The sequence below is a fragment of the Phyllostomus discolor genome, chromosome 2 (genome assembly GCF_004126475.2).
Source record: "Phyllostomus discolor isolate MPI-MPIP mPhyDis1 chromosome 2, mPhyDis1.pri.v3, whole genome shotgun sequence".
NCBI lineage: Eukaryota > Metazoa > Chordata > Mammalia > Chiroptera > Phyllostomidae > Phyllostomus > Phyllostomus discolor.
In genome coordinates, this window is record NC_040904.2 from 153,770,245 (window position 1) to 153,797,662 (window position 27,418).

At 39.4% G+C, this 27,418-nt stretch overlaps 1 long non-coding RNA gene across 1 annotated transcript; it reads right to left on the reverse strand.

Moving 5' to 3' along the window:
• Positions 1 to 2,367: 2,367 nt before the first annotated feature.
• LOC118499034 lies at positions 2,368 to 26,373 on the reverse strand. Its single transcript, XR_004901532.1, has 2 exons — positions 25,956 to 26,373; positions 2,368 to 2,422 (listed from the first exon to the last, which is right to left on the reverse strand). It is a non-coding gene; the product is annotated as an uncharacterized LOC118499034 (long non-coding RNA).
• Positions 26,374 to 27,418: the final 1,045 nt, after the last annotated feature.

Here is a 27,418-nt window from a genome sequence, read left to right on the forward strand (position 1 = left end):
TTAGATTTAATTTGATTTAGAAATGTAAAAGTAGTTTCTTGCATATCTCTGTGACAAACTAAAATTCATATTTTTAGAGTATGTTACCTGTTTTTTTTAAAAAAGGCAGTGATGGTTCTGCTCAGTTTTGGCCACATTTCATGAGTGACAAAAGAGGAAATTGGATGCTATGTTAAATACAACCAGTTGCCTCCAGTATTCATTACTTCTTCTTCTAAAGCAACAGTGCCTCCAAGGTTTACCTCCAAGGGCATATGGCCCACTGGGAAACACTGCATTTCCCAATCTCTCTTCCTCAGAGGTGCAGGCATGTAACCAAGTTTGGATCAATGAGATACACGCAGAAGGGGCAGTTTCTGGACACCTTTCTGAAAGGATGGCATGCATGCACACTTGGGTCTTCTGCCCTCTCCCCTATCCTGCTGCCTAGAACAGGATGTTCCCATGCAGGCCTGTAAATGGAAGCCATGTACGGAAGAGCAATGAGCTAGATGGAGCCTGGGTATGCGGTATTGTGCAGGGCCATGCTAGTCATAAATCACCCACCTAAAGTTTTAGACAGAAAAATATACATGCATTTTATTTAAACCATTACTGGTTTGGTCTTCAGTCCCTGGCAGCAAAACTAACTAATACAAAGCCTTGAGGAATTCATAGTCATATAAGAGTCAAGGAGCTAGGTGCAGTTAGCCTGGAGGAGAGATCACTCAGAAGGAAAAGGTGGCTGTTTCTGAAAACTTGAAACTTCTTGCACAAGAGAGACAAAACTTATTCTATGTGGCTACAAGGAAGAAAATTCTAGAAAGACAGATATGGACAAAATATAGGATGCAGTATGAAAACCCTATAATTGAGGTGGCTATCTGACCTGGACACTGACTCTATGGCCGATTAATTTAATCCAAACATTCCTTGGACTATAAGGTCAGTGAGGACAAGGACAGTACCCTTTCCAACCCAGCTACCCCCCCCCCCCCACATATAGACTTACAGTACCTGGGTCCCTAGCAGGTGCTGGATAAAAAGGTTTGTTATGTGGGTGCAAGGACAAAGCAAAACTGATAGGTGGAATGAAAGGCCTTTGAAGGGCCAGAAGAGTGAGCTTTGAGGACAGCCACCCCCCCCAGTAGAAAGCAGAATTTCATTGCTTTTAAAATTCAATCCTTTTTCTTGTTTGGTAAAGTCAAAGCAAAATCTACTTTAAAAAGTAAATGCTGGCAGGAGTAGCCATTATCGCATAACAGAAGAATGTATGGGACAGTAATGATTCTAGGGAAGAGACAGGGCAATTCTCCATGTGCTTTCTTCAATGTGTGTGTGCATGTGTGGAAATATCTAAGGAGAAATACACAAGGAAATATGGTATAAGACCTTCATCACTACTGCTTTCAGATATGTAGACATTTCCCATATTTCTCTTATTCCCTTCAGCCACATTTCAAGCCATGCCATCTTGATCCCATTCAGAAAATTTGAACTTTGCAAGTAAAACTATATCAGATGTTTTGCTCACAATTTTTTTTGTATTCCTTTTATCCCCAAAGCTTATTCAGGTGTGCCCTGCTTTAAGAAAGTCAAATACAGTATACTAAAACCTAAACTTGACAACATATAAATTAGGGGGTGAGAATTTACATTACAAACACATTCTGAATGTATCTTCTTGAGAGAATGACAAACACATTGAAACTAAAATCCCTTGATTAGAATAAAATTAAAATATCTCTGAAATTACAATGTGACCCAATGGGAAAATACACAAATTTACTTGAGACATTCTTCTGATTAGCACATTCATTGCAAATAGAAGTGATTAAATATCTTGGAAGTCTAGCAATAACAAAATATATGACACACAGAACCACTGTTCAAAGAGAGTTCTCCCTATGGCATACAGGGGGAAGTTATTCTTAAATAAGATAGACTTACAGAAAATAACCACAGTAACAGCACTGTTTGTCATGATGCTTTTCACCTAGGTGCCCTTTGAATCAGATATTTGGTCCTAGACTGATTATTCATTCAGTAAAAGTGCATAATGCCTGCTGCTTGTGGCCTTAGGCTAGCAGCTGGGCATTCAAAGAGTAAGTCATGGAGGTACTTACTAGTTGTTCATTCACAGACAAGTGATCATAATTATTTATAGTGAGTGTAAGAAAGCATTGCCAACCTAGAAAAAAACTTTCCAAAGAGGATCTGTGGCTTAGGCTATTTCTTATTCTTGAGAATAGAGTAAATTGATTCATGGTCCTCTCCACCAGTTCCCACCAGGTTACATGGGGCTTGGAAGGCCCATCACAGTCCATAACGGGTTCCACTGTATTCCACAGCTGCTGTGTTGACTTTGCACAGTGGGTTGTTTTTGTTGTTGTTGTTGTTCTTTGTTGTTCTGTGTGGATTATGCTTGACTTCAGTAGAGTATCTGGAAAGAAATAAGGAGAAAAAGTAGCTTTTTTTTCCTTTAAGATGCACAATTTCTACTAACAGAAAGAACAGGCTTATTGAGGAATTGCTAGATGAACCTAAAGACTTAAAATGACAACCATAAAACTCTGAGAGAAACTTTCCTTTCATTGGATTAGAGTAGAAAATGAGAAGCAATATGTCTTGATTACCTCCTAGGTGTTGGGCCTTGTTCTGGGAAAATTTACAAAAAGTGTTCTGCCAGGTAGGGATAATGTGAATTACACTCCATTTCTACAAATAAGGAAACCAAATCTTTGGTTAAACAAGTGTAGAGGTCTTAGAGTGAGAAAAGGGCAGAATCAGATTGGGACCTATGGTGTTTCCCTGAACCTGATAGTAAACTTTGTATTTCCAAAGCTATTAAAAAGGGAACTGTTTTCTCCTTCATAATTCTTGAAGTCAGAGCTGGCCAGAGAGACTCCATATGTCTTTTCATATGTTCCTAATCCAGAGAGTACTTATCTAGAGTAAGATCTTAAGACTGAGACCCAACTGATGTAAAGTGTATATAGATGAATGGGTACAGCTGGAAGAGATTAAACTTTTGTCCATGGACTAGTGGGCAGGAGAACCGGAGCATCTGCCATCATAACAAAATACCACTCTGGAGTGAGCTTCCTGCAGGGAGGAGTTGAACATGTTGTGGGGGACGTTGTCTATTGATGCGTCAGGGTAAGTGGAGCAGCCATCTTTGGCCTAGGTAGAATGTGGGAGGGCAGGAATGAGCAAGCAGACACTTTGAACAAGAAAAAGAGTACCTTTGTCTGACTCATGAGTTTGGAAAGAGAAGCTAGGCATGCATTGGCCTTCCTTTTCATTTTATTTTTTTGGGAACCACCAATCCATAAGATAGCATGTTGCTTTGCTTTTTCATGTTACAGTTTTATAAGAGTAATTCCTCTTTTGGGGAAGGAGCTATGGTTGCCAAATGTCAACCGAGACTGGGTTGGTAAATGTGTCATTGTGGAAACCAAATTGCTGATAGAGGAAACATTCAACATCACCTTTTCAGTAAAAATACACGTGTTTTGTATTCCTAGTTGCCTTATTCTTTTGTCATTTCTTGCTTGGTCTAGAGTTTATGTAAAAGAAAACAGGTAAATTATTTATTGGACTTCCTCAACTTTCAACAAGGTAAATTGAAGGAGAAATCAGGGTCTGGGGACCGTAGCAGCTTAGATTCCTCAGGTAGGAAGAATCTGGACCCACACAGCTGAGCTGTGATGCTTGCAAGAGATGTTTCAGGAGGAGGAGCAGAGTGGTATGTAGACTGTGTAGTTGGAAACTCTTCCCTTTTGGAGAAACTAATTCTGCATGAAAACCTCCCTTACAGTGGATAAGCAGCAATGAGACTCAGCCTAGGCAAACAAACAAACAAAGAAGATAAGGTGGGAGGGGCTTGATTAGCCCATTTCTGATCCTAGCCTAAGGGAATATGTTCTTTTCTTTTTAAATTCATTTTATTCTGCTAGCATAAGGCTAAGTAGAAGAAGACAATTTTTTTGTTTGTTTCTGTCTTAGGTTTTTAAGCTAGAGAACCAGAATCTGTCTCACTCAGTCAGGGGCCAGTTCACCAGACGAGGTCATTACAAAGAAATCTGAGATCACACCATCAACTACCGACCACATATATGAAGTTGTCTCAGTGTATAAAACGAGGCCACAGAACGGAGAATGGCTAGTCCAGAAACTCACGATATGGCTCTCTCTTCTTTGGACAAGTGGACCGGGGAAGAAAAAAAAATTCCTGCCTCAGGTTTAGAATAAATTTTTTTTTCACAACTGTCCTCAAGCACATATACACACATACACACACATATTACTTTTTCTAATTATATAAGTAGCATATGGTCATTGTAAAAAAATGGTAAGATGAAAGAAGAAAATAAACAGTTTTTAAACTCCCAAAGTATCTGTTAGGATTATGTTTGACTGCAACAATAAGTACAGAGAAAGCAGCATGAAGATAGTACAGGCTCTTTCTATCTCTCCATTTCTCTGTATTTATCATGAAAGTCTCTGCCTCATACCTGGTGCCTCATGGTTGCAATATAACTGATTGCTGTAGCTCTAGGCCTCATATCCTTCTAAGGCAGAGAGAAGAGGAAAGCAGGAAAGGGTAGTACCTATATCAGAAAAATAAACGCTTTTTTCAGAAAACTCCACTTTAGTTCTCATTAGCCAGCACTTTTCACATGGTCTCCTAACTGCGAGGAAGTTCAAGTGAAATCTGGATTTTGTTTGTAAGAAAGAGAAAAAAAAGCTACTGGATAGGAAAAGTAGTGCTTCCTCTAGTTCTGGCTCAGCCCATGCTCTGCCTCCTTTTCCTTCCTTGCATCACCTATCACCCAAGCCCAGGCCATTCTCTCAGGAACCCCTGTGCTGTTCTGTCGCCCAGGACAGAGCACCAAAGCTTTCTTTAATTTTTACATATGGCTTGCAAAATGAGACTCTTTTCTAGTTATGCATCCAGTTGAGACTATTACACATTTTCAAAGCATATGTATAAACTCTCCATACCATTTCATAACCTGTTCTTTTCTCTTAATGATGTGTTTATTGTCAGTAGCTTGGCAGCAGATGAAATTAATTGCATCTCAGCTGCACAGCATGCTTTCTTGAGTCATTCTATAAATATATGCTAAACAATTTTAAAGATGCTGAGAGTAGACACTGAACAAAACACACAAAGTCTCAGACTTCATGGAGCTGCTATTCCAGGGGGAGAAGACAGTGAAGAAATAAGTAAATCTGCAATATATTGGACACTGATAAGCATTAAAAAGAAAAATAAAGCAGGGTAAGGGAAATAAAGAATGTCAGGAAGGAGAGGAGTCCAATGCTATATATAAAATGTTCAAGGAATGTTACATTGATAAGCAGAGGCCTGAAATAAGCAAAAGGGCAAGTTGTGTGCATTTCTTGAAATTTTCCAGGCAGAGGGAACAGCACATGCAAAGGCCCTGACAATGGGAACATGTGTAGTGTGGTTGAGAAACAGCACCAGGGCCTTTGTAACTGGGTCAGAGTAAACAAGGTGAGTGTATTCAGAGAGAGGGCAGAGACAATTGTAGAAGTTCCTATATGGTCAGAAGAACATACTTTTATTAGCTGCACAGTGTTTAATCATTTCGTTAGACACTCATGTACTTTCCAGTTTTTCATATTTAAATATACTTTTTTTAAAGGTTCTAGGCCACTAACAAAAATTCTTTAATGTCTACATTAAAATAATGATTTACTAATTTTGTTTTTTGAAAGAAACTTTTAAGCACAGCTCACCTTCTAAAATAATGAACAAGGGGACAAAAATAGTACTGAAATCCTGCCTAATTTACAAACAAAGCAAACATAAAAATATGCTTAGGTATCTTAGCATGGCAGAATGGGAAAGTAGCAAGAAATAGAGGGAGAAAAAGGAAAACAAGAAAAGGAAAGGAGAGAAACACAGAATGAAAGAGGGGTAAGGTTTCCTGAAGAAAAAGGAGACCTGCCAGTTCTATCGCTTGCTACAAACCACCCTCATGTGCTGACGTGAAACAACAACTGCTTTGTCAAGTTCATGGTTCTGTGGGTCAGAAGTTTGGGCTTCTGTACACCATAGCGGTCTTATAGTAGTTCAACTTGTTACATGGTAGTTTTTTCCCAAAAGGGCACAGTGGAAGCCCTCTTAGAGGCTGGGCCTGGGACTGTTACAGCATTACTTCTGCTCTACTCTGTTGGTTGGAGTAGTTATAAAGCAGCCCAGATGCTAGGAGAGGGGACATTGACCCTACCTCTCAGTGAGAGGTGTGCCAAAGAATTTGAAGGCATTTTTAAATTCACCACAACAGGCAAAGAAGAGATAGTCAGATTTCTAGCATTTGCCCTCATGAGGCCCAAGGCTGTGGTCGCATAGCCACATGATGTAACTAAGGCCAAAACCGAGGTCACTCTGGCTTACAGTTCTGAGACGTCTCCCTTGAACCCCTCAGCTACATCTTATATGTGGTTTATCCTTTTCTAGATCTTGAAAAGCCACCCTTGGCAAATAATAAATTACAGATTTTCTCTACAGCCTTTAGTAAACTACCATCCTGCAACTTTTTTGTTTTTTGTTCTTTCTTGGTGGTATGTTACCCATTACTTTTATAGTAAGTAGTAGAGTAAGCTCATATGTGCGGCCTTGTAAATAGTAACTTGTCCAAGGTAACAGTTTATGCCAGGAGAATCTAAGACAATGTTGATTGTATTTATTTTACTACCTGTGTACTTCCTGAAAGGAGGGCAGTTTGATAAAATATTGTGAGGCTGCTCTGTTTTGGGTACTTATTTGCAAAGCTGCATTAGCTAATTCCCTCCAGACTTCAGGATCCATGTCATCTGGACCCACTGATTTGTGTATGTTCAGATTTTTCAAGTATTCCTTTACCTGCATTGACAGAGCATGTATTTGACAGAATAATATTAAAAAATATAAGATGGCAAGCAGATGGTCAGAATCTTGACTGGAAAAAGATCTTACTGAAAATGGTTTGTGAATGCAGACCATGCTTTTGTTTACAGGAATGTCCTTTTAAATATTTGGTTTGATCACCAATGGAGGTCTTGAAAGAGCCCAATGCCTGCAGAAATATGTTAGCTGATATCTTCTACCTGAAGTAATGGCTCCCTTTAAAAAGGGGGGTGGAATAAAGGAGTTTTCTATAACTCCTTGCTGCCAGATGTCTGTGTTGCTACCTAAATTATGGAGGTGGAAAAAAAACCTTTTTCCTGAATGCCTATGCCTGATGCAGCTCCTTCTTCAGTGAAGAAAGGCATGGATTCAATCCAGTGAAAACAAGAGGCAAAAGAAAAAAGAAGTGGAAAGACAAAGACTCATACCCAGAAGAATTTCCAAGGATCTCAAGTTTAGTTCCTTTGTGTTAGGAAGACAGGTTGGTGAGAAGTCTAGGCTCTGTACTGATACCTGGAATAAGAAATCTAACACTTTTACAGTTATAGAACAGAAAGCTTTATTTAAAACCCCAGACATCTTACACAAGTTGCAAAGGGAACCTTGGTAGAGTGATATTTGAGTTTTTCTCTACAGACTTTTCTTTCATGGCTGCCAGAATCTTTTTAACAGAAAAGAAAGTAGATCAATATCTTGGCAGTGACATCTAGTACCTTTCATTATTTGGATAGTCAATTCTTGTATCCTCTTGACATCGGGCTCTGGTTGTCATTGAAAACATTAGTGGAGTGAATTTTGTCCAATGTCCCTGAAACTTCAGAACCCATGCCCTACCTTATGCATGGTCCTTGCACCACTCATTTCAATTGCTGAGGTATGTGGGCAGGATGAGGTCAACAAAGCAAGCCTGGAAACTGCCTATATCTATAGCCAAATATTTGCTGCTAAATGTTTTGGGAGGGTGGACCTTCTATCTTTAATACATATAAACTTTCTTTGCCTCATACTAAAATACACACCCATGTACTTAAGCACCCACCAAACTCTAATGGCCCTGTGCCATTTTTCTCAGGCATATTTATTTCCTCTATCCCTTCAAGATTTAAATGTTTTTTCTACATATACCCTTCTTCTTTCTGCCTTCCTGATATACATAGACAACTCATTTACCTCCTGCTAGGAGTTATGAGTAATTTAGTAATTAAAATAAAGACATATTTTTAATGCTATCACATTGAAATATTTTAGTTATTACTAAAAGGTCCTCCACATCCTCCCAAAAGACACTTTTCATTTACATGGAGTGCAATAACTTACTGTAGTAAAGTCTACAGAGCTGGAAAATATGGCAAAAGCTTCATTCACCTGCTTTTAGATGAGACTGTTTTTGGCAGTCCACATAAGTGAGTCTTTCTTGGGCAAGGAAGATGATTTCATTAGTAGACCAATGTGTAGACAACCATCCAAAATAAGTCATTGACTACCAATTCATCAAAGAACAAATTTGTCAAAAGACCACTTTCCCAATATTAATGATTCACAAAAGACTTGTTGCTTTGTAGTTATTAGCAGAATTGCTTGAAAAAAATTCCAAGCTTAAAGCCACCAGGCATCCTCGCACTCTCATTACATCACTGCAGGCATTCATTATCACATGCATGCAAAGACCCCTCCCTATTCATATATAAGAACATTCATCAGTGGATTGCTTGTAATCCAACTCCTTCCTTTCTGGGTCAAGAAAAAAAATATGAGAAGTAGGAAAAGCAATAGATTCAGTTGAAAATATAATGGAAGATAAAAGCTTGCCATACTGTGCTCAAAAAATTATTGAGATTGGTGACATGCCTGACACCAGAATTTTCAAAGAAATTGTCTCTCCCCAAAGTAAGCTGTATATTGAGCAGCCTGACTGAAACACAAATTCCTGTTAATTTATTACTTGTTAAAAAAATCATAAGTCATTAAGTGACCAAGTTGGTCATTGAGCTAATTATTTTAACTGACAAATTATTATGTGAAATAACTTTAATGAATTTATCTAGAACCATTACAAAAATTTTCTTTTAAATAACTTTAAAACTTGTAAATTTTCTCCCCAGATTTTCTTGCCTATAAGTCTAATTTCATGCAATTTTCAGAGGATGAGGGAGATTCTCAGTAGATATACTAATGAACTCATTGAAACAGTGTAGTCATTCATTGATGAATACTTTCTAGGTAGCTAATGTAAAAAAAGATTTTATTAGCTTCATAGGTGAAGAAAAGAGAGGAAATACTAAAATAAGTGATGAAAATTCAGCTCTTTACTGACTCAGAAGACAAACTATTCATATATTGGCTGACTTGAGAACAATTACAAAACATCCTATCAACGAGTTCACAATGACAGTGAGCGAGTGTAATGTGCAGACAGCTCTGACCTCCTGTTGGGTCATGCCAACAATCCATCCCTAATGTCCGCACATGAAAAACAAAAGTCTTCTCTGGCAGGATGTTTTTTTCTTTCCAAGATAAACCTTTTTTCAATTTTCAAATCATAAGATATTTTTCTCCCTATGCAAATCATTCTAAATTCTACAGGTATTTGTATACTTTCTGATGTATTATTCAGATAAGTCTGGTTTGATTTTAAAAACAGTAGGGAAAAACATGAACTCAGTCTTTATTTTCTAGCATACATGCTAGAAATATTCTAAAATATTTGTACGTGATTATTTCAAGCAATACATCAGGGATCAGATGTCTGTAAACATCTACTTTTGACATCCTTCATGTATTCACAGAATGTCTGGTCCAAGTTAAAAGACCAGGTGACTAACCAGCAAGCCAAATGAAGATCTACAGAGAATACAGGAGGCTTAAAAAAACTGTAATTTCAAAACATGGGTTTTCTAATTAAAATGCAGCCAATGTTCCCAAGCATACAGAAAAAAAAAACCCGACAGGCATTGGGTCTCAAAGATTTGGGCCTCTGACATTATACATAATTTTTCAAACATGCATCTTACTTATTTGGAAATACCTTAAAAATAGCCAAAACATTATAACAGGTCCTGAGGCATGGGGAGAGAGTCCAAGAACCAAGCAACACGATCCTCCAGGGCAGAGACTGCATTTCTTCTATTGTTTCATGTAGCAGCATGCATAAGGTTGATGGTCAATAAATAAATTAATAAAACATTTACATAATTACAAGCTTCCATGACTGGAGGGAATTTTCATCGAAGATATGAATAATATTTTACAAACACCGACAAGCAAAATAGTACAATTATGTAGATGGACTTCTCTCAAATACTCGTTGATGTCAATATAGTCAGACATGACCCAGTTCCACATATCCAGTCTTGAGTGTCTTTAGAGACGATTTGAAATTTAACTAATGTGCTGGATACATAATTTGCTCTATTTGAGCATCAGCATAGTAAGAATTAACAAAACAGAAATGCCTGTTTTTAACATACCCATTATACTCCAAGTTCACATCTGCTATCTTGGTCCCACTTTATATACTTTATTTATGAGAAAAAAATCATATAGGCATATAATGCTGAATTTTTATATCCTTGAAGTACAGGGCTGGAAGAGCCTTTAAAGATGTTCTAGTTCAGCCATCCAAGTCCAAATTCCTCCACATCATAGTCTAGACACAGAGATTCATTGCTGGACTGCAACATCCATATATTTTTGTTCTTCCTAAAGCAGGAGTCAGCGAAATGTTTCAGTAAAGGTCCAAAAAGTAAATATTTTAGGCTTTGTGGGCCATACAGTCTGTGTTGCAATGACTTCACTCTGCCTTACTAGTACAAAAACAGCCACAGACAATATATAAATGAGTCAGTCTGGCTGTGTTCCATTAAAATTCTATTTACAAAAATAGGCAGTGGGTCAGATTTGGGCAAACACTGGTCTAAATCATCTGCTGTGATGCATGGGGCATGGGGATAGATGGCAGGAAAAAGCCAAATAATGTGAAGAAAATGTTCACAATCAATACCAACAAAAGCTATCCCTGGCTTCTCAGCCCAAATGACTCAATGTGTTTTTTTAAATACTAAATTTTTTACCAAATACTTCTGTTGGGCCCTATTAACTACAGATTACCCCTTCCTACCCCTCCCCTCTTGCCAACCCAAATGAGCTAAAAGAGAAAAGCTAGAAGATATTCATGCAATCATCTTCATGTTTCCTGCATATTCTTAAGGGCGACATTGTAAAACAGAATTAGATACAGTCTGGGTAATAAGGCAAGTATGTTATAACTTCGTCCTAAGAGGATGGTATCTGACCTCATGCAGATATAAAGGGTTACCCAGGAATACGGGATCAGGAAATGAAGGCAGAGTTCAATTCCAAATGTAAGATCATGTAGTGAAGCCCACGAAGGGCAATATGACCTGGTGTAAAGCCCATGGACCTTGGAGTAAGAACCATCAGGATTTAAATTACTTATGAAATTTAGTAATTCTGAAACATTGAACAGGTTTCTTAATTTTCTTGATCCTCTGGTGCCTCATTTATAAAATGGAGATAACATTCATTTTCCAGGGTTATTATGAAGGTTACATGAGGTAAGTTCTGTGAAGCTCCCATCACAGTGCCTGGCACACAAGAATCACTGACATTCTCTATGAAGAGAATAATGAATGCTCTGTTATCACCATTTTGAAAAACCTACAACCTGTAGGGGAAAATCTAAATTTTAAGGAAATGTTTTGCTTCCATATATCCAGGAGATAATGTCAATTGCTTCTGCCTTGTTAAGTAACAGTTATGATCAAGAACTTACAGAAACGCACTGATCTGAGTACAGAAGTTACCTGTTTCTTTAAATTTTGTTTTCCCTACAACCCTTTGGCTGTTCCATCATGTTTGGGGCCACAGTTAGTCACTTAGGTTTCCCTCAGGTGCGAACTCGTGGACTCAATAAATAGAGATTCCAGAATATAGTCTAGTTGTATGTTAACCAGGTCCTCAAATGATTAGCAATCTGAGAAAATTCCAACTTGTTTCCCTTTGAAGGCAGCCCTAAGACCACCCAGGAGTTTGCAATGCTCGAGAAAGTAGCGGCATGTTTACATAGGAATGTGAGCTGTATAGAACATGGAACACCTGTGCTCTGTGGTCTTCACAGCCCCAATTAGCTTCTGGAAAGAATTCAGGGTAGAAATCCTTAATGGGATGCCACAGAAAGTGCCTCAGTCCTGAGCACTGAAATAATTTCTTCAGCTCTGTTAGCTATATGTAAAACATACTCACTAATAACTACTTAGTTACCCAAGTGAGTGCCGTAAAAGAATCCTGGACATTCAGAAAAGAGACTCAACTTATTTATAATAAGAACTTACAGTGTTGGTACAGGAAACAGATTTGGGGTTTAATATGAGAAAAGACTTTCAAAATCCAGAACCATTTAAATAAGGAATGGGTTGTCCTGTGGGCTAGCAAATTCTCTGCGGTTAGACGTGATGATCTATTGGGGATATTGTGGAAAGTATTCCTGTAAAAATAAGAAATATTTGACTAAATTGTTTTATTCTTACATGTTTATTTAACAAGCATTTTGGGGTACTTCCTATGAGCTAGCACTTTTTAAGTTCTGGCACACTGAAAAAGGTTAAGAATATAAAAATAAATATGTGGACATTTTGCTATTAAAGAACTTAAAGATGGGGGGAAACAGATAAGTACCAGTGATTACAACAGGGCACTGGTGGTGTGATAAAGAAATGTTCGAAGGTGGAGCACATAACTGAGAAGGTAATGAGGAGGAAAGGATTCCTGGAGCAGGTAACACTGGGTCTCAAAGGGTTCATTAACATAGTAAGTTAGTCAGATAAAGAAAGGAGGTAAGAAGCCATGCCAGGTGAAGGACCAACATAAACAAAGGCACAGGGTCACAGAAATACAGTAGTGCTTCAGTCAGTCTAGAAGACTGTCATTAATGGTGGGTCACAGGATTCTGTCATCAACCCTATCCCATTCATTGTTGTAACAAATGTGCATGAAGAGAGCCCTGAATCAAATTTGTGAATAATGTGATGCTGAGATAATATATAATACATTTGAATTGTAATATTAAGATCAAAGAGGACATAGTAGGGATTCAATAAATAGTTATTGAATCAGTAACTCTTCATAGTGTGGTTATATATGTGTAAAATACAGCAGGTGGGAGACCTGGGCAAATAAAAACACATATAAAGAAAGAGGCAAGCTAACATCTGTTGACCTTGTTGATGAGTTATGGGTGTCTGCTATTTTATCTTCTACATGTTTGACTATTTTGCAATTTTTAAAAACACTTCGGATTTTGGTAATATAATTCAACAATGGGGCATGGTTGTCAGCAACCCAAATGTAATTTTGGGGTAACAAGTCAGTATTTAGAACAATATGTATGTCTGCCTCTCTATACATACCATACTGACCTAATTGCACGTGGACAGTCTGATCAGTTCTGGGATTTATACTTTAAGGAGGCATGTTTGGAGGAGAAATATGAGAGCGTGATGGCCTCAAAATGAATATGAGAAACATCTGAAGGAATGTTGATGTCTCATGTGGGGCAGTCTCAAGAGTTCTAATAATTGTCTTTAAAGGATTTCATGGAGAAGATATTACACTTGCCTTTTGTAGCTTTAGTAAACAGGCCTGCAGTGATGTTATGTCATATATGTGTTTAATGAACATAAATTCAGTTATATGAAATCTGAGAAAATAATCATATTTTTAAGGGAAAAATATGGGGTGAGGTAAAAGTAGCTTTACAGTTGAGAGTACATGAAATTCAGTTTATTCTTATATTCTTATTTATTATTTATTATATTATTTTCCATATAAACAACCATAAACCTACTTTTGCCTCACCCTGTACAATCTAAACAGCTGGCTCCTCCATTTAGTCTACTTTATGAATACAACTATGTCCCCAAATGAGCAGGAAACAAGAAGTGTGAAAATCCCATCTTAGGATCCTTTTGCCTCTCAGAGTATGAGCATTTCCCCAGTCTGAGTGGGACTCTAGCCTTGAAAAATACATATTTTTTAATCCATATTTCTCCTATACACAAGCCAACTACTTTGGTTCTCAACCAAAGAAACAGTGATCAATTTCAACCCTGGAGGGAATGCTGGCTGAGAAATCATAATTCTAATGACTATTAAAGTGCTCTCCTGAGCACTGAGCAATAGAGACTTTCAAGACCAAGTTTGATCATAGGCAATTGTTGCCTCACATTGGCTTTAAAATCAAACCTCCAACAAAAGATGCAACCTCACAATAAAACCAAAAGATAAAAGTTGCAGGGGGATGATTTTAGATTAACCTAAGGAAGAAGTCTCTAATAACTAACTTCTTCAGGATGTTAAGTTGGCTCTCCCTTGCATCAGAAACGTTTAAACAGACACTAGACAATAACTTTTCTGATACACTGCAGATGGAGAGACTCAGGAATTCGACCTGAGTGGTAAATTAGAACAAATCTAATTGGCCTCTTAGAATCTTGAGATTCTGAAATTCTGGGATACCAGACTCATCCCAAGTCCATGACTTAGCTCATGCCACATTCTGCTAGCTTGTCTATTCTTCTTTCTTCAGTTCCCTTGAAACCAACTACCTCTCTCAAAAAACATTTCCCAGTTCATCTCTGCTTTAGTACACTGGATGGTGTGTTATAGGTACCCAGGAATGAGAACCTTTGCAGCATTATTAATAATAGCTGCATTTGCTCTTATACTTCTTTTTCTTAGTCCATGATACTCATTTTACATGGGACTTTCACTTTTTCCTGGTGCTAAATCTTAAGAAATTGAGATTCTGGTTCAGATGCTTTCATTATATGTGAATGTTTTATGTAATAGTTATAAACCAGCAGAAAACTCCCATTGGTAGGAGAGAGTCCTGGGTTGGAAATATCTATTGGTGCATAAGAAAATACCCCAAATTTCGTGGCCTACAACAATAAATGTACAACTATATTTTTAAGCAGGAGCTAGGTGACTCAGATGTTGAGAATGACTCCTAGAGGCTGAAATCATCTGACAGCTCAATCACATACATGACTGGTGAATGATGTAGGGTGACAGGTAGGACCACAGCTGTATTGTCAGCTAGAGTACCTACATGTGGCTTCTCTCTGTGGCTGCTTGGCTTCTTCACAGCATAGTGACAGGGTTCCAAGAGCAAGTGTCTTAAGGAAACCAAGTAGAAACTACGTCAATCCCTTTCTATGGCTAGCCTTGGAAGTCACATAATGTCACTTGTGTCATAGTCACAGACCCTCTCAGAGGAGTGGACACAAACTGCTCCTCTGTGTCAGAGGACTGTCAGCATCATGTTGCAAGAAGAATATGTGTGATGGGAGATCTCAGAGCAGCCATCTTGAAAAGTTCAAACTACCATGAAATGGATAATTAAGAAAAAAGAAGACTCGAAACCTACTCAATTTGATTATTTGAATCCTCTATTATATTAGAAAAACTGCTTTATTCTGACATTACTCTTAAATTCATGTTTCAAAAACCTATGGTTTTTTTTTTTCAGATGACATAGCTACTTTATTAAATAGATGCAAGGAAGGTAAAATGGGTGCCTGAATTTAAGGTAAAGCTATGTACAGACACAAATTTGATTAATCCTTTGTTGTGGCTACATTAAATGACATCTCTATCAATACTAGTATTGTAAGGAACTCTTCTCTCCCATGTATGGAGATAGCTGGGCTATGCTGATGCTTCCCACTTACCTTCACAAGAGTAAGCATGGCACAATCCCTTGTGTCAGTCAGCACAGAGGACACGAGAAAGGAAGATTCTTTCTCAGGGGAGGGAGAGAGAGAAAAAGGGAGGGGAAAAAGGAGAGAAGTTGGGAAGAGAGGAGAAGATAACAAGGGGGCATGAGAGGGGTACACTGCCCTAGGTATTTTGACATTGAATTCTCCCTATGTAGACGTGCTGCTACTATTCATCTCTGATATTTCTCTAAATAAAAGTCATGAATGTGGTGAATGTTGTGACATGAATGTGATCCTGCAGCATCATAGATGTCAACAAAACTAAAAGATGTTTAGACAATTTTGTCTCTGAAAACTATTCTTAAACTGACAAAGAGTAACTTTTTTTTTGTAAAGAAGAAGCATGTCACTCTGACTGCCCAACAAAACTATGTCAGCTGGAATAGCATCTCTAAAATACAAGTTATGGTAGCAGTCTATTCTAGAATTGCTTCTCTCTCCCCTGCTTTCCTCGAGAAGACAAAACACTTCCTTACCTCTTTGTTTTCCTAAGCCCATCTCTCAGCCACCACCAACACATTTGCCTCGCTCTTCTGAGTTCCTATTATGGCAGATCCTAGGTGGTAAGTTCAGTGGGCATGGCAAAGGAGTGGAAGAAGCCAGCTCATCTCATCTATACTTAGTTTAGTAACCCACTGATTGAATCACCCAGGTTGAGAGATATTCATTTAAAATTCCCTAATAATGCAACACAAATCATTCCAAATTTTTAAGAGGGCCTATATACTCCCTTACAGGGTTCAAAGGTTCAAGGGAGGTTTTAGTATGATAAGAGAGTGTTAGGTTTCTTCTCAGAAATATTTGGAAAGTTAAATAGATTTTTTTTTCAGGCTCAGACTGAGGCAGGAATATGCATAAATTTAGTACAAAAAGGGAGGGAGTTTCCCTCAGGGAAAGGTCTTTGCTCAAAATCCCAGTGGTCAGCTGGAGTCAGACCAAACACACACCTTGGGAAATAGGGACATTAATCTGTCTGACTTGTGGGTGTGAGATGATTATTTAGAGGCTGAGGGACAATGAGGTAACCAGGAATGAAGAGGAATGAAGGCAGATTTGTGAACAGAGGGAAAATCGATAAAATGCATAAGAATTATGGGTTTCTGCTTACTGAGAATAAACAAGGGGTTTCTGGTGAGATGGATTCAGGCACAGGAGAACCTGAAAGATCGGGTGACATATAAGGCCAGATAGGAAGGCTGTACTTACTTTTGTTATAATGTAAGGATTTATTTTATAAGGTGTTAGATCTGATACTGGGGAGTTGATGGAATTCTCACCAAGACATTCTTCCAATGTGGGCTGCATTTGTCTAGGGAGATCTGCTATCAGTACCAGCAAGTATCCCCCCAAATAAATACAACCTGAGGTGGTCTCTGGGCACCCTCCCCCTCCTCCCTTCTAAAAGTTGGGGGCTTCTGATAGCTGGCAGGCCTCCCAGCTAAGAGTCATGCGTCCCTGCCACCCTGGCAAATTTACAAGTAAGCTGTGGCAAATTTACAAATTTACAAGAGTGCTGCAGAGCAGGAAAAACACAGGCCTAGAGGGATGGCTGAAAGTTCTCCTGTTTCTTCACTAGAGAGAGCATGTCCTTTCTCTTTTAGAGTGTTCACTTATTTTTCAGTATTGCTCAGACACTTTAAACAGCCCCTTTCCCCTACCCTGGTCAAAACTGGCCAGTTTCAGCAAAAATTCATTTTTCAAAATAAAACTGTGGTATAAATTCAGAAAATAAGCTTCTTTGACAGTTGTTTCTCATTAAAATTCTTACCTTAAGGATTCAAAGCATTACTTCACAGCACAGCACCCTTCATCTACCCAAAGAATTGCAGAGTCTCAAAATCCATTAAAGGCTCAGATGCCTGACATCGTTTTACATAAAGACAAATACCCTGTGTTTTCCAAAAGCACTGAAAGTGAGAAGTTTGCCTGTGTAAGAAGGTGGAGATTAGGCACTTCAATAAAGAAAGGGCTATACATGCATTAGGGGAGGAGAGCGGACTTTACTATACAGCCTGTCTCTGGAAATATGGCTGTTAAGTAGATTCAAGCAATTACAATAAAGCAGAAAGAATTCAGAAATAAAACTTTTCATATCTAAATCACAGGGGCCGTGAATGCCCAAAATGAGAGGCAGTTTAAATGTCAAGTAAGCATTTATGTTTTGCAGCAAAATAAAAGTTCCATGCCTACCAGCTCACAAGGGGAAGCATGATGTTGACATTGGAGAGGTCCCACAGGCTGCTGAAGGTTATTTGTTTCTCAACACCTATGCCCCCATATGTCCCTGTCACCTGTGTTGGACTCCACCGCAAGGAGTACTGAAAGAGTGATGACGGAATTCCTGGGACAGCACTACCAAGACAGGCTTCTGTAAGGACACTATAGAGCATGTAAGATTGCCAAGCCTCCTAAGAGATAAGAGAAAGAACGAGAAACTAGGAAGCTGAGATTCAGGTATGGTGCCAAAACGAGCCTGGCTCATTTCCGTGGTGCTCCCCAAAGAATACAATCACGACGGCGTCATTTAGGTTGGGGGCCAACTAATCCCAAAAGATTCCTGAGGAATAAGAGGGGAACTCATGTTTGCCAAGGCATCAACAAATCTATCATGTGACCAGATTTCATAACATTTCAGCCTACAATCCAAGAGGAGAATACATGAAACTCTTGACAATTCAAAAATTTTAAACATTCTTTAAAAATATATTTTTTATTATGCTATTACAGTTGTCCCATTTTTTCCTCCCCTTTATCCCCTACTGCCCTACACCCACCTCCCCGCTCCTGCATTCCTGTCCCCCTTAGTTCACATCCATGGTTCATATATATAAGTTTTTTGGTTTCTCCATTTCCTATATACTATTCTTACCCTCCCCCTATTTTGTACCTACCATTTATGCTTCTTATTCCCTGTACCTTTCCCCCATCCTACCCACTTCTCCACTGATAAACCTCCAAGTGATCTCCATTTCTGTGATTGTTCCTTTTCTAGTTGTTTGCTTAGTTTGTTTTTGTTTTTTTTTTGTAGGTTCAGTTGTTAATAGTTATGAGTTTGTTGTCATTTTACTGTTCATATTTTTGATCATCTACTTTTTCTTATATAAGTCCCTTTAACATTTCATATAGTAATGGCTTAATGATGAACTCCTTTAGCTTTATCTTGTCTGGGAAGCACTTTATCTGTCCTTCCATTCTAAATGATAGGTTTGCTGGATAGAGTAATCTAGGTTGTAGGTCCTTGCTTTTTATCACTTTGAATACTTCTTGCCAGCCCCTTCTTGCCTGCAAGATTTCTTTTGATAAGTCAGCTAAGAGTCTTATGGGAACTCCTTTGTATGTAAGTGTCTCCTTTTAAGATTCTCTTCTTATCTCTAATCTTGGCTAATGTAATTATGATGTGCCTTGGTGTGAGCTTCCTTGGGTCCGACTTCTTTGGGACTCTCTGAACTTCCTGGACTTCCTGGAAGTCTATTTCCTTTGTCAGATTGGAGAAGCTCTCCATTATTTTTTCAAATAAGTTTTCCATTTCTTGCTCTTCCTCTTTTCTTTCTGGCACCCTTACGATTCAGACGTTGGAATGTTTAAAGTTGTCCTGGAGGTTTCTAAGCCCCTCCTCATTTTTTTGAATACTTGTTTCGTCATTCTGTTCTGGTTGAATGTTTATTTCTTCATTCTGCTCCAAATCATTGATTTGAGTCTCAGTTTCCTTCCCTTTACTGTGGGTTCCCTGTATATTTTTCTTTATTTCACTTTGCATAGCCTTCACTTTTTCCTCTATTTTGTGACCATATTCAACCATTTCTGTAAGCATCTTGAATACTAGTGTTTTGAACTCTGCATCTGATAGGATAGCTGTCTCTTCATTGGTTAGTTCTATTTTTGGAGTTTTGCTCTGTTCTTTCATTTGGGTCATATTTCTTTGACTGACATGCCTGTTACATTGTAAAAGGTAGAGCCTTAGGTATTCACCAGGGCAGGGCAAACTACCACTGCGTTGTACCACTGTATGTGGAGGAGGGGTCTGAGAGGGAACAGTGCCACTTGCTTAGCTCTTAGTGGGCTTTTAGTCACTTCCTCTGCTACCCACAGGCCAGTTGGGCCCTTCCGGTGCTGATTCCTGGGTGGGTGGGTTTGTGTACATTCTAGGACCCTGTGGGTCTCTCCAACAAAGTCTCCTGTGAGGCTGGGAGTTTCTCCTGCTACCGCAACCCCCACAGAATTTTAAGGCCAGAGGTTTTGAGGCTTTATTTCCCCACACTGGAACCTTGGGTTGCACGGTCTGTCTCACTCCTCAGTTGTTCCTCCCATTTTATCTGCATGCAAATGTGGGACTGCCCAGTCCTCCAGCCACTGCCTTGCCCAAGTCCTCTGCATCCTAGCTGTCCATCTCCCCACTCCTACCAGTCTGGATGAATGTTTCTTCTTTAATTCCTTGGTTGTCAGACTTCCACACAGTTCCATTTTCTGGAAGTTCTGGATATTTTTGTTTTTAAATTTGTTCTTGTCCTTCTTTTGGTTGAGTGAGGAGGTAAAGTGTAGTTATCTATGCCTCCATCTTGGCCGGATATCTCAAAATTTTTATGGTAGTGTGTTTCACCAGAATCTTATTAGTTTTTTTTTCTTTATACTAGTTCATGTGGTTGCTTTTTTATCAAAATTATTCAATCTATTTAGCTTTAGGGCTAACAAAAGTAGCAGCCCTATACAAAAGGTCATTGTGTCTATTGCAAGTGTGTGTTTATCAATCACTTCCTCTTTCCCCTACCTGGTAAAACTTTCACATAGCATATACAGTTCTGGTAGAGGCTTGAGAGATGTTGGTAATAGATTTGCCCTACATTGAACTTCAAAAGGTGAGGTGTATTTATTTGCATAATGCACTTTGTGTATCTTCAAAGTCTCATGGAAAGTGATCATTTGATTTTGGTTTTGACTAGTATACCATTTATTCCCTTTGTCTCCAAACACTTCCACAAATAAGTTGAAAGCATAATTCAGTATAAAATTTGCCACTTATTTAGCTATGGCTTAGAAATAGGATCAGTTCTAAGCCCTGGCTGGCATAGCTCAGTGGATTGAGCGCGGGCTGGGAACCAAAGTGTCCCAGGTTCAATTCCCAGCCAGGGTACATTCCTGGGTTGCAGGCCATAACCCCCAGCAACTGCACATTGATGTTTCTCTCTCTCTCTCTCTCTCTCTCTCGCTCTCTCTCTCTCAAAATAAATAAATAAAATCTTTAAAAAAAAAGTAATAGGATCAGTTCTCAAAACCCTGGAATGGCTTAAATGCCCATTCAGCTAATAAAATGAGAGAGAAATCAGTTAAACCTCTAGACCAAAGATTTTATATTCACTCCAGACTCCATAAAGTCCCAGAAGCTGACCTTTCCCACTTATGTAGACATTTTAATTTACTTTTCACTTAAGTCAATTATGGTTCTTCCAGAAAGTACCACAACTTATTATATCTCCCAACCAGGGATTCCTGTGTAGAATGACATATATTTAAAAAATAGGTAAAATCTCTTGAAGCTAGATGGATATCATTTGGATGAACATGAGGCAGCTCAAAAGTACAAGTTAATGCTTCTATAATATGATGGTAACCAGAGAAGTAAACCCTCTTCCCTGGTTCAAATTCTTATTTGGCTGGCGGATGTCCTGAGCTGGAGCTCTTAGCTAAAAAATACCCATTAGTAACTTCAAGGACATTAATGACTTTGGAGACAGCCCATCAACCACATGGAACTTGAAGATGGGTAGATTCTGCCACTGCAGGGGGTATAAAGTCCTTTAAACTCTCACATGCAGCCTCAGGTTATACAGCATTCATTCAAGAGGGATATTTGTTTTCTCCCACAAAAGAGTGTAAAATGAAAATTTTCTCTGTTTTGGTCATGGCTCTGTAGGTGGAAATAGACATTTTATAGTAATTGGTGAATCCAATTATAGTAACTGGTCATTTTTTTATTTTAAAGTCTTCATTTGCAAAGTCCGTAAGAGTTTATTTTCTTGCTTATAGGTTACTATGCTAAGCAACAAATCTGGGTTTATATACTTGTTTTCAAGTGATGTTTAAATTACATGTCTTCACTTGAGTTAGGTTTAAGGTCTCCCATCTTTAAAGATTTCTCCTGAGATCAATGCTTTCAACCTCTTCTCCAATGAGCTACTGTTGCTCTGTAGGTCTCATACCATCTGAAGGAAAGTGGTAACTAACAGGTGACAAGATTACCTTAGATGTAGCCTCTGTTTTTGTGGGTTGACTTCTTATAGTCTTTATTTGCCAGCTGACCTGAATGTACTTTAGCCCTTGTTTGGAACAAACACTTTTGCATTAGCTAATACCACTCTAACAATAATAACCATCCCCCTATTTAGTAATAATAGCAAACATTACTAAACATTTACTATATTCTAGGCACTGTTCTAAGAGCTTTACCCATATTTTTGCATTCAATCCTCACTACATTCCTGTGATACAAATAGTCTTATTATCTATTTATAAGTTAAGAAACTGGAAAAAAACACACAAGAGATTTAGCGCTTTGCCTTGGCAGCTGGCTAGTAAGTATTAAAGAGAATTTGGATTTATGTGGTCTGACTTCAGAGCCTCGACATTTACTCCCTATCCTATACCTGTAGCTCCACACAGATAATCAAAGGTATGGGAGAAAATAAGGCATGGTTGTCCCTTCTCTTTTCATTCAGTCCTCCCTGCCCGCTTCCATCTAGCTCAGATTCCTGCAAGTACCTAGCTGCCTCCTCTACTTTTGCTGGTTCTGGTCTCCTATGCTGAGTGCCATCTCTACCCCAATTTGACTGTATTCTTCAAGTACAGATTAATCTTTCCTTCCACCTGCCCCCTTCTAGCCTTGTACAGCTACTCTAGCTTACCTCTGTCTCTTCTTTCTTTGACCTTATTTAACTAATCAGATGCTACTAGTGACGTTATTAGCTCCTTGAGGGTAGGGTTTCCTACATGTTACTTCCTTTATATTCTCTAGATTAGGTAGAGTAGCCAAGCTGGTAATATGAGGCACCCTCAAATCCACTTAAAGCACCCAGAAGTTCACTTTCTGTTTGGCTGTCCCACCGTTATTCTTTCCTACCTCTTCCTCATTCATTTCCTCCTCCCTTAATATTATAAAATTAATATATGCTCATTTTATGTCCTCATTGTTTCTGATGAAAGGTTAGCCATCATTTGTATCATTCCCCTGTACATAATGTCCTCTCCCCACTCTGGCTGTTTTTAAAATTTTTCTCTCTTTGTCTTTGGGTTTTCAGGAGTTTGACTATAATGTGCTGAAATGTGGTTTTCCTTGTATTTATCTTGTTTACAATTGCAGAATTTCTTGGACATGTAGGTCAGTTTTGTTTGTTTTATGGTTCTTATAACCAAATGTGGGGAGTTTGGGGTTATTATTTCTTCAAATATTTTTTCCACCCCATTCTTTCTCTCCTCTCTTTCTGAGAGATTGTGAGTTTTTTCTTCATTATATTAATAGGAGCAAACTAACCCATAACAAAAAAGGCTAGTCAAATACAAATCAATGTAAGAAGCACTTATTTCAAAATACCCATAGCTTACAGTTGATAGAGTATGCAATGGTCTTGAATGTTTGTGCTCCTCTAAAATTCATATGTTGAAACTTAATGCCTAGTGTGATGCTACTACTCACTTTTGGGAGGTGAATTGTTTATGAAAGTGGAGCCCCCATAAATTGCATTAGTGCCCTGAAAAAAGAGGCCAAAGGGAGAGGGCCCCTTCCACCATGTAAGGTTATTATGAAAAGACCAGCATATATGAACCAGAAAGCACAGTCACCAAATCTGCCAGTGCCTTCATTTTGGACTTCCCAGCCTCCGGAACTATGAGAAATAAATATTTGTTGTTTATAAACCAGCCAGCCTATGATATTTTGTTATAGCCATCCAAAAAAACAAAGACAGAGGGCAATTATTTTAAAGTTACAATACTGTATTTTGAATTTTACTTCTTCAGGTCACCTTTTCTTCCTAGAACAATTCATTCATTAATGTATGCAAATATTCATTACTGGGCCTCAGCTATTTGGCTTGCACTAAGGTAGGTACTAGAAAAACAAAAATGAAATGAACAAGAAAAACACTTTTGTCCTCATAAAATTCAGTCTTGTAGGGGAAACACACAGGTAAAGAAGCATGACTAGTAGGGGAGAGAAGAAAAGGTCTAACAAGCTGAGAGTCCTATACAGAGACAAGCCAGCATACGGTGTATGTAGAGATGAATGAAAGGTTCAGCATAGAGCTTGTAGGATGAGGGACTGAAGATAAAGTTGATCTACAGGGAAGGGTTAGGTGTAAAATCCTTGACTGACAAGCTTTGTAATTTGGTGCAGCCTATAGGCAATAGCTATAAGTAATCTAAACTTTTGCAGCATTTGCCATATTTTAAAGTTGTTGGGTTGATATGATCAGATTTCCTTTGTTAAGAAAATTAATTTTAGTTTAGAGGACTAACTAAAGTAGAAAGAAATCCATGAAAGAGAAAACATTTCCACCATCACAGAACTTTCTATTAGCCAACGCTGTTTTAGAGTTTTTAAATATTTGAATTGAGTAATTAAGAAAATGACATGTCATTTTGTATCCATGAGGTTGGAAGGAAAAGTAGAAAAGTTTGATAACACCAGGTATTGCTGAGAATGTAGGAAGTCTGTGTCTGACACAGTTAATAGAGCAGATAGTTATAACCATTTTGAAGAACAATTTGGCAATATCTAATAAAGATGAAGATATGTAACCCTACAGCCCAACCATTTAATTTCTAGGGACAAAAGTAAGAGAAACACTCTCATGAGCAAATATGAAAATACTACAAGGGCATTATTATATTATTTCTATTTAATAGAAAAAAGACCCTCTAAATGTCTATGTGTGAGGATAAAAAAATTCTGCAATATCTATTTAAGGGAATACTACACAGCAGTTAAAATATCTACATGTGTGAAATGGGTATATATCAAAAATTTATTGTTGAATGAATAATGTCTATATTGTTAACAATATACAGGAGGATCTATTATGTTCATTAATGCTCTGTCACAGAGTTTCTCTGCACTTAAGATTAAGTATGCCTCCATATTGTCAACAATTGCTCTAAAAAGCTAATCTGGTTATGTTAACCCTTGCCCTTCCTTAAATGGGATAAAAGTTCTCTAACTGAAAAATGTTGCCATTTTCTACAATTGAACAATCTGCATCCAGTTTAGCCCTGTGTTCACAGCTCAGCACTTACATGTAGAGTTTGAAGGTGGGTCAGAAAAGTCATAAAGACAATTCAAAGTGAGAGAATGTTACATATTAAGAGAAGTTGGCATTCTTAGTCTGGAAAACAATATAAACCTGAGGTATTTAATGATGGTTTTAGAGCTTCTGTGTTCTCCCTTTGATGTGTAGGGTCTGTCTGGTTTAGCTTTAAAGATCTAAATCTAACTTTCTTTCAAAGGGTGTGAAATTATTTGGGGGGATTCCCTCCTCCCTCCTCTTTCCTTTTTTCCTTTCATTTTTTATCTTCTCAGAAAATTTTATACAATATTTTAAGTGCATCTGATCAAGTGTTTGCATAGCTTCATTAAAAAAGCTAGGTCAGTTGAATTCACCATAACTGAATGCAGTAGTTATTAGTCTGCACTAGGTTCTAGAGCCATTCTGCTGAGTATGACACCCCTATACTAAAAAAAAAATCTTAGCCTGGGATCTGGAAACAGGCCTGGAATGCAATGTGAAAGCACTCAGGGTTATGTGGGCACTATCTTATCAAGACAAAGATGGCTAGATTAATTCTGAACTGATTTTTACCTTGACCTCCCTGATTTTAAGGTTGGATGTAGACTCTCAGAAACCCTCAGCATCAGGAGGTAACAAAAAACTCACTAACAAACATAAATCTGGACATCATCTTAAGCATACCTGTCGCAGAAATTACTATCTCCTAATTTCTCATGTAAATCACAGTGATTTTATTTATTTTTTTTTTAACAGCGTCTAGATTTCACAAATCACTCTTTCGAGCATCTCTTTCTGGAAAATAAAGGTACTCGGTGTTTTAAAAAAACCCAAACACCTCATAGTCCTGTTGAACATAGGTATACTAGTTATTATACCCCTGCAAGATCAATGCCAAAATAGACTATTTAAGCTACTTTAACTATTCTATGCAAAATAGCCTTTATAAAGTTGTGGAGAATAATAGTTGTAAAGGAATCTTACTCTTTATGGCGACCACCCAGGTGGTGCCAGAAGTTGAAAGTAACCTTCCTCCTCCAGCCCCTCCGTCAGTGTAGCTCAGAACGGATTGGCTTTTCGGGACCTCTGAGAGGAAAGGCAAAGCCGGCCCAGTCTTCAGGCAGAAGTACTAGTTCCGATCCGAGGATTAGAGCCTGTCATTAAGGGGTGTCCAAAAGGGAGGGAGAAAAGAAGGAAGGAAATATGGTTTAAGCTTCAGGGAAGACTCATTTTGTCTAGGAGAGGGAGCCAGGCACCAAGAATCCGCGTTCATCGCCAAGGTTTCACTTGCGGTGAAAACGAGGACCCCCCAGCCGACCCGCGCATGCCAGGCCAATGGCGGGTCGGCCTGGGCGCCCGGGGCTTCGTCCCGGCTGGGCCCGTGGTCCAATCCCGGACCTGCCGCGGCGCGTGGACGCTGCCGAGCTTGGCTCCCGGAGCCCGCTGAGCCACGCGAGAGATCTGCGGGACGCACGCTGTCCCAGGCCCCGGCAACCCCGCCGGGGCGCGCTCCCGGCCGGCTGCCCCAGGCCTCCAGGTCTGCTTCCGGGCCAGAAGGGACCCCGGGAGGCGGGCCTCCAACAGCCTAGTCTCCTTTGAAGTCTGGGCAGGGCAACTGGAGGGGAGGTGGAGGACCGTGGAGGGACAGGGAGGAAGGGGTTCTGCCTGCTTCCCGCAATCTGCCGGCACGATGGGCCTACGTAGGGCGCGGGCTGACGCCTAAGGTAGAATGCGAAACGAGTGTGCACACGTTAGAGATGGACAAATGCAGTGCGTGTGAGAGGCTTGAGGGTGTGTAATAAGAAACTGGGGTGAATGTGTGAAAGGAGGCAGGGATGAGTGAGTGTGTGAGGAAGCAGGGGTGCGTGAGTGAGTGTTTGTGTGAGGGAGACAGGGGGTTGGGGTGTGCGCATGCTGCAGTTAGGTGTGTGGAAGAGTGTTCTGTGAAAGATCCCTGGGTGCGCTGGAACGTGCGGTGAGGCGCTCAGGACCCCGCGCCCCGGGTGTGGAGAGGCCGGGACCGGGGCGGGTGGACACCTGTCTGGGGAACCCGGCCAAAACCCAGCGAGACGGAAGCTAAGAAGCCGCAAGTACCATGTCACTAGGCACCTTCGCTTGTTGAGTGCCTGCCCAGGCGGCCTCCGGCAGGTCGGTAGAAGGAGACTCCGGGCACAAATGAGGTTCTGTTTAACCTTGGAGCGCAGCGAGAGCTATTAACTTGTCACTGACATCCGCCTGTTCTTAAAAGAAAAAGTTCGGCGAGACGCGGGACCCCCAAGAAGGGAGCACTTGAAGTTAAATTTACGGATCCTCCGCCCCGCCCAGCCCCAGCCGGGCCCCCTGGCCCCGCCCCCAGGCTGCACGGCGTAGGCCCGCGAGCCAATGGGAAGCCCGCAAGTTCTAGGCCTGCTGCAAATCACTGCAGGAAGTGTTAGGCGCACCAAAGC